This window comes from Mastomys coucha, unplaced genomic scaffold (genome assembly GCF_008632895.1).
Source record: "Mastomys coucha isolate ucsf_1 unplaced genomic scaffold, UCSF_Mcou_1 pScaffold20, whole genome shotgun sequence".
NCBI classification, from domain to species: Eukaryota; Metazoa; Chordata; class Mammalia; order Rodentia; family Muridae; genus Mastomys; species Mastomys coucha.
In genome coordinates this window covers 24,072,775-24,081,673 of record NW_022196903.1, presented here as the reverse complement: position 1 = coordinate 24,081,673, position 8,899 = coordinate 24,072,775, and positions in this window count along the sequence as shown.

Genomic DNA, 8,899 nt, shown 5'->3' with positions numbered 1-8,899 from the left:
CGAATGAGATGTTCAGTAACACCCAGCCATATTTCCAAACATCCTTAGATGCTTTTGTCTTTTGTTTGTTTGTTTTTCTTTTCTTTCTTTCCTTTTTTTTTTGGTTTTTGTTGTTGTTGTTGTTTGTTTTTTTGTTTTTTTTTTCGAGACAGGGTTTCTCTGTATAGCTCTAGCTGTCCTGGAACTCACTCTGTAGACCAGGCTGGCCTCGAACTCAGAAATCCACCTGCCTCTGCCTCCCAAGTGCTGGGATTAAAGGCGTGCGCCACCACCGCCCGGCTATTTGTTTGCTTTTCAAGTTAGGGTTTTTCTGTGTAGGCTTGGCTGTCCTGGAACTCATTCTGTAGACCAGGCCTTAAACTCAACAGAGATTTGCCTGCCTCTGCCTTCTAAGTGCTGGGATTAAAAGTATGTGCCACCACCGCCTGGCTCTTTTTGTCTTGAAGTTTTTCTAACTATGTAATTTAGAGCCCAGAACCTCAAGGCTCCAAAGAGCCTCTTACTCATTTGGCTTTCAGTTGTGTGAGGAGGCTGATAGTCAAATGTGCCACAGTGAATACAGACACTGTCACCTTAGGAAGTGCAAATCTGCAGTCTCCACTCTCTAGCTGCCCCAGTTAGCCAGTTTTCCACGTATGCTGATTTCAACTCACAGTGATATGAGTGGCAGGCACCTGTCAATTCTGTCATACAAGGAGCAAATCTGACATGCAGCTTGGAATGTTCCTTCACTTCTTCATAGATTGCTCTTTCATGGTTAAATCCACATTGTCACGGGACTGCAAAATGCTCAGAAGTTGATATTTCAGTTCCTCTAAGCTCCTGCCTCCCTGCCTCTAACTGGCTTGTTAGGAACCAGGGTGGGATTCCTCTTGAGCCAAATAGAGCTTTTCAAATTTCTCATTGACAAGTGTAGTGGGCATGCACACAGGTTCCATTGCTTGGGTTCTCTCTTTGCGCTGGTTCCACCTTGTTTCTAGAATCCTTTGCAGAGTTTGAGATAGAACCCTTACTGGACTAGGTGTTACTCAGCAGCCCAGGCTTTGGGCAGTATTAAGACATACAATTACTACAATTACTTTGGCTTCTAATTCTGAACTGGTGAATGACTGTAGACGAATGATGCTTCCAAAATGATGAAGGAATATACTGGGAAGGCTGTTGGACACCTGCTGAGAACCAGTTCTGAGAAGGAATGGCTGAGTTGCCAAAAAGACTTTTTGGTCAATCCCAAATGGGTGTCTTGATAATCATCAACTCTGGTATCCTTAGGCATGTCTGTGCTGCCCAGAGCTCACTGCCTTTTTTATTGGTAGTAAGCCTTCCCTGCCGAAGAGTCATCCTGAAAACTCACTGGACATCTGATAGGGACATCATTTTGTCCTTGAAAGTAAGGGTTATATTTTATGTTTTCCTACAGACACCAACATCCATTTTAGCATAGTAGGAGCTTGTGTGATCCTGTGAGCTCTATAGTGGTCGATCATACCAAGGCATACCTGGGCTTGTGAAGGACAGCAGGATCATTTTCTAAATCGATGCAACTAGAAGAGTCCTGAATTAGAAGTGAACAATAATAGTAATTGATGCTCACAGTCTGAGTGGGCCACCTGTGTCCTTTCTGCTAGGATTTGTCTGTAGCAAGCTACCTCTCTTCTCTACTCAAATACCACTCGTTGTTCTAGTTCAGGCTCAAGGCCTGACTCTTCAGTGACCTCAACTATCCCAGGGCATAAAGATGAGTCACTCTGAGTCACTGGCATGCATACTGATTGGCCTGTCACTCAACAACATATGCTACTGTGGCTTGCTTGTCTTTTTTCTAGGTTTTGTTGTCCCATAGAAACTCACCTGGCATATATAGCTGTCCTTAGTGGTATATTATTAAGGACGGTTACTGAAGTGTTTATACAAACATATACACATGCATAGTGTATGTGTATGTATGCATATAACATATACATACAACATATTATAATGTTATAACACATATAAAATGTGTGTGTTTTCTTCAGCCTTATTCCCCTTGTATTAGGTACTTAGAAAACATCATTTCCTCTTTTTCTCCTGCACTGTTGTCTGGGCCCCCATCTACCAGCAGCTCCTTCAGATGTTGCTTTATTTGTCTGAAAAGCTCATCCATTTCTATCTTCCTGGGCTCCAGAGGAATGCCAGCTCTCAAGTAGAGGGCTGAATGTAGACAGCTCAGTGCCAAGTAACTGACTGTCAAGTGTCCTTTCTCAGTCTCCCCAGCTCTTCTTTCCTCTTTTCTTCTTCCCTGGGCCAATTACACCCATGTATATACTTCAGTCACGAGAGACTCTAAAGCTATGCTTTGGATGCCACCACAGGAAACACACTGTGATCTGGTCCGAGTGGGCAAGCAGTCATAGCACGTGAGACCACAGATGGACTGAGGTTGGAACAGTGCTCTGAGTTTTACAAAGGGTGAGATTAAGGAAGGTGTTCCCTCGTAATAAGATGCATGTGAAGGCACTGACCAGCAGTTTGCCTAGTTCTCCAAACACTGCATCTTAACTTCAGGGTTCTCTCGGGGGTCAGGGGGGAACAAGGGAAGCTTGGGTTATTTCAAAGGTGGTCTTAATTACCAAGAACATGAACAACTCACCAAACCAGCCAAAGGAGACACTGTGCTGGCCAGTGTCCCTGGAAGCTTGGCTTGCCTTCCTCAGGACTGCAGTTGAGAGATGATGTCCCTGTGCCAGCTGCATACCCCCCAAGTTGGCACTTCTGATTCTGAACCGGTAGATGGGAAGGAAACTCCTAGTTTTTCTTCCAGAAGGCAAATTAACTCTGAACCATTTCACATGCCCTCTCCTGACCAACAGCCCACATCCACTCAGGGAATGGAGTGACAGCTAAATGCAGTAGTAACCAAACATTTATTGTAATCTGATTGTGTTAGGTCATAGATGAACTGCACCCGCAGGTTCCCTGCACAAGAGTGACAAATTACACAAGCATCCTGTAAAAATTGACCAATTATACAGAATTCCAATGAAAAACATTGTATATTATTGTGAATTATATGCAACACACTTTCTAAAAACTAAAATTTTATGAAAATGTGTTTAAAATTATAAAGGTATTACATACATTTTAATTCTAGAGATTTGCTTTTTAAACATTGAAATACCAGTGCTGTGAAACCATTTTATTTAGGATCTTATTATGTAGGCCAGGGTGGCCTAGAATATAGGATTCTCCTGCATCAGTCTTCTAAATTCTGGGATTATAGGCACATGTCACACACTGGCCTTTTGATCTCTGCTCACACTGGATCTGGCTTTGGTCAGCCTACTGCTTTGGGGTCTCACACTTCCATTTCTCAATTATCCACGGTGTTCAGTCTAACCTCCAGGACTAGCCTTCCCTCTGGGTTACACTGGGGTGTGGCTCAGGGTAGCAGTCTTCTTGTTTCTGGGAAGTCCCAGGCTTCAATCTGCAGCTCCTCAAAGGGGAAAAGGTGCTTTGTTATACTGAATAATTTGCCAGCTGTGGATCTCGGCATCAGGCCCTGGCTTTCTGAGGTTAGCTCTTAACACGTGTAAGATGTTTAGAGGAGATGGTTGACCCTGCCTGGTGAAAACTGGACACTCAACCCTTTCTCCTACAGCTTCCTTGTAATACACTGAATGTTACAGGAAGTTTGCATGAGGTGCCTTCGTGTCAAAAGACAGTCAGGAGAGGTTTAGAACCCCCTCTCAAATCACCCAGGGCCAGTACCTTGTGGGTGGGGCTTAGTGTAGTCTGGCTTGAAAGGGACTACCCAAGGACCAGAACCTGGTGATAAATGCCAAGCCAGACAGTACTTCCATTATACAAAACCTGGCTGAGTAGGGCTGCCTGGCTTAGAGCCCTTCGTCTCTCCAATCTCTAGAGCACCTTGCTCTGAAGCCTGATTAAAGGCTTTGGAGGGGAAGCCTCCCCGGCCTGGGTTAGAGCACAGAGGGAAGAGGTGGAGCCACATCTCCCAAGACCTTTTTCCCACGTGGACTATCTCTAAGAGTTTTTTAAGGAACCTAAAAATCACTTCTTACTAGGTACTAGAGGTTGGGGGGGGGGGGAGATATATGGTTGTAAAGTGGTTTCTCTTTCAAATTAGGTAGTAAGAAAAGGAATGGCACTTCCTGTTTTTTGTTTTGTTTTGTTTTGTTAAAACCAGATCTGTCACACCCTAGGTTGGCATTGAATTTGCTACAAGGCTAAGAATGACCTTGAACTTCTGATCCTCCTCCTTATGGGATTATATGCATACTCCAACACACCTGGCTTATTTGGTGCTGGGGATGGAGCCCAGGGCCTCATGCATGCTCTGCAAACATTACCATCTGTGCTACAACCCTCAGCCCCAGGAAGAACATTTTCAATGTCATGCTCTTTGGATGGCAAAGCCTTTGAAAACTTCCCGTATGTAATTAATTTAAATTTTTTATTATATTTCTCAACTTGAAAATTAAGTCCTTTGCTTGGCCAGCTTCTTCCCTCACCTTCCCCCTCCTTTATATCAAAAGAAACCACTTATAGCTATTTGTTTTTATTTTTTTGCCTCTCTCTTTCATGTGTGTGTGTGTGTGTATACATGCATATGCATGAGCATATAAGAAGTGTTTGAGCCCAGAATACATTTATGTAAAGATTTTCTTCATCGAGGCTGGACTCTGTATCTTGGCACACCACAGAGTTGCTCATACACAGCTGGTGTGGATCAGTTCCCCTCGCTTTTATAACTCTCTTTCCCAGAATCCAGAATCCAAAGACATCTCCATTCCCCTGGAGGTCCGATAATGGCTGTTGTCCATAGTCAAGAAAATCTCCAGGGAGAGCTATGGCAATTTGACAAGAGCTATTAAAGGGACATTAGGCTTGAAGTACCAGCACAGGGAATCACATACCTTTGAACCCTAGGACAGCTGCCAACACTGACCAACTGGGAGTCTGGCTCTCCAGCCCTGCAGCTGTGTGTGGGTGCTGCTGGCTTGCAGCCACTGGAGTAAGTTCCATAGAAGGAGGCAGGCTCTTGGAAGAACTGTGCCTCTGCTTTCTCACTTCTCACCAGAGGATGAGCAGTGCAAACAGCAGTCACTAACGACAGTAGCAGTTACCCTGCTTACTGTGACTGTACTAGGACTATCTCATTGAGTAAAATGCCCACCCACATCCTCGGGCCCAAACGCCAAAAGAAGAGAGTACAAAGAACAATGTCTGGTAAGGCAAGCAGTCCTTCCCCTCCCTTCTGCAGACTTGGACAGAAACTTGCTGCAGCCCTGCTCAGGTACCTCGTACATCTTCCCACACTCTGGGGAATCAACTAATTAGCAGAGGTTAAAGACTCTCTACAGAGCCATTTGTGGTCTCTTCCGCTCTCCCTGCAAAGAGCTTTCTGTCTTTGTCCAACTTGCGAGTATACTTGGATACAGCAGACTGTTAAAAATAATGCAGTGTTAATAGGTCTCCATGGGAGACCCCAGAACAGGGTTCTGGGCATCTGGACATTTCAGGAGCATACACAGGTTGGAGTGTTGCATCTCAGATCAGGAGAGGGCCCAGATGCGTTCCCGGCTACAGAACAACTTGAATTTTGAGCCCCTTGGTGATACTGGGTCTTAACTAGGATCTGTATCCTTTCGGGGGTTAGGCTTGAGGGCTTGAGCAGATTGAGCTGCCCAGGATAGTGACAACAAGGAGAAAGACCAAGATCAGTTTCTCAAAGTGATCCTGGCTTCTCCAGGACAAGGAAAGAGTGAGTTATATGATGCTGACCAGTCCTGCACCTCCTGGGACTGATACCACCTCTGTCCACCACTGCAGCCCACGGCCGCCAGGAAGCAGTGATGGAGACACAGGAAAAGGCCAAGGATGAGGCCCCTCCTGCCCCTAGTCTTTTTATATATGAACTGGGGAGCGAGAAAGCCCAGATGGTAGTTGTTAGCAAGCTCCTGATAAAGTGGCTGGTGTAAAGTCTAGGAGGTCACTAGGGATAAGGGGATGTGTGAGAGGCTTGGAAGAATGGTCTCTGTTGTTGTTTGCTCCCAGTGCCCTGGGTGAATTAACAGGAACAGAGAGAGAAAAACCAGCCAGAGTGATGCCCATCTTAAGGGCCCTCAGGGATAAACAGCCAGAGTCCTGGGAAGGCTGTTTGTCCTGGAGGTATTACTAGCCCTACCTCCGGTCTGTGTAGGAAGTCCAGGACACCTGGGAGAGGCTTTTTGCTCCCGAGTCACTGCAGGGACAGTGGATCTTGCTCTCTTCCTGTGTGACCTACATAAGGCAGTGTCTGTGTAATACGAGCAAGTTGTGTGAGAAGTCTCAGTCACACCATTGCCACGGTCCCTGTATCCCATCCAGCAAGGACGTCCTTGTTCAACTCTACCAGACACTTGCAGTTGGCGTATGAGGTGGTGCCTGCCTGCCTGCCAATCTTGCTGTAAGCGAGCAGCCTTCTTTGCCAAAGCAGAAGATGCCATTAGCCACTGCCTTATGCCGGGCTTGTGCTGAGTTTGTGGACATGGTTTCGGGGCCCTCGGCATCGTTCATCCTCACTACAAGGTCCAGAAATGGATGCTATGAGCAAATATATTGATCAGAAAAGTCAGGCTCAAGGAGAATTTGCCTGAATCCTCTTGAGGAATGTGAGGCGACTGCTCCGTAGCAACTCACCCCCAAGGCTGTGGTGAAGCTCCATTGGAACCCCCAGAGGAGATGGGGCCAAACCTAGAGGTAAAGGCCACAGCTTCTGGTGGGGAGGGTGTCTTAGTCAGGGTTTCTATTCCTGCACAAACATCATGACCAAGAAGCAAGTAAGGGAGGAAAGGGTTATTCAGCTTACACTTCCACATTGCTGTTCATCACCAAAGGAAGTCAGGACAGGAACTCAAGCAGGTCAGGAAGCAGGATCTGATGCAGAGGCCATGGAGGGATGGATGTTACTTACTGGCTTGCTCAGCTTGCTTTCTTATAGAATGAAAGACTACCAGCCCAGGGATGGTACCACCACAATAGGCTGCCCCCCGCCCCATTCCTTGATCACTAATTGAGAAAATTCCTTACAGCTGGATCTCATGGAGGCATTTCCTCAAGGGAGGCTCCTTTCTCTGTGATAACTCCAGCTGTGTCAGGTTGACACATGAAACCAGCCAGTACAGAGAGATTGTTGGGGAATTATACCTCCAGCTCCAGCTTTCTCTGCAAAGCAAAGATGCTTACGGGCTTCCCGACTTCCTCCAGGTTCTCACTAGGAAAGCCTCGCTTAGAAGGAAATCAGAGAAACAGCCTCCACACTATTTTTTTTTTCCAGTCGAAGGGGTTTTGTTGTGGCTATAAGAGTCTAGATTTAAATTGCTTCTCGGCTTTTTGGCTAAGATCAAGTGAAGAGTCTAGATTTAAAATAGAGGCACCCCAAAATAGAACTTGTTTTTGGAAAAATTAAAATAAATATTTATCAATTTAAATGCTGAGTTTTAAAGTCCAAATTATATTGGATAATGAAGGAGTTATGACGATAGTGAGAAACTTGAATACCTTTAAATAAGATGTGGTTCAAATGGACTGGAAAGGTGGCTTAGCAAGCACTTGCTAGCAAGCCTGATTACCTGGCTTTGATCTCCCAACTCCATAGGTTGCCTGGCCTCCATATGCAGACCATGGTGAGAGCACGCCCCCTACACAACGTGCACACTAAATAATAAATAAATAAATAAATAAATAAATAAATAAATAAATAAAACCTAACCTAAGCTGTAACTTTATAAGATCCGAGAATAGCATTGGTTTGGTCATTATTAGCATTGATAGGGTCCTAGGAACCAAACTCGGGTCCTCTCCAGGAGCAATACAAGCTTTTAGCCACCAAGCCATCTCTCCAACCTCAGAGGGCAAATTTTGTGGAGCCAGTTCCCCTACTTTTTTTTTTTTTTAAGATTTATTTATTTTTATTTATGTCAGTACACTGTAACTATCTTCAGACACACCAGAAGAGGGCGTCAGATCTCATTACAGATGGTTGTGAGACAACATGCGGTTGCTGGGAATTGAAGCCCTGGACCCCTGGAAGAGCAAGCAGTCAGTGCGCTTACTCACTAAGCCATCTCTCCAGCCCAGTTCCCCTAGTTTTACTCGGACTCTGAGCATCAAACTCATGTGGCAGGCTCTCTTGTGGACCATTTTCAGGCCCAACAGCTTTCTTTTTTTTTTTTAAGATGACCATTCAGATTTGACCAAGATAAGGACCATGAGAAACCTGTTTTTCAAAAGGCATAGTAGCAGTCCAAATAGAACCAAATCATCCTAAACATGTTTATATTCACATATATGCATATTTAAATTATTCATGTCAACAGTAATAATTGTACAACACATAAAGTTACAAATGTAAAAGTCTTGTCTTTGGGGGACAGTTCAGTTTCTGCCTTGCTGTTTTAGACTCAAAAGGACACGTGTAATCAATCCCATGGAAACAGTGAGCTCTAACCAGAGTGAATTATTTTTTAGCAAAAGTGAAGTAGAAAACGTCCATCTATATTTGAGATGCAACACAAACTCTCAGGAAGGGGAAAAAGTCCAAAGTTAAGACTTATTCTGTATTTAGGGCAATAGCTTTTTCTGTTTTTATTAATATTTTTTGCCACAGGGTCTCACTATGTAGCCTTGACTGGCCTGGAGCTTGCTATGTAGACCAGAACTCACTGGGATCTGCCTGCCTCTGCCTCCTGAGGACTGATATTAAAGCTGTGCGCTTTTCAGGGGCTCATGCATGCCAGGCAGGTAGATGCTCTACTACTGAGCTACACTCCTAGCCTAAAAGGTTTTCTCTATGAGTTAGGCTGCAGAGAGTGAGACACCCTTACAAGCAGGTTTCCTTCCTTCCTTCCTTCCTTCC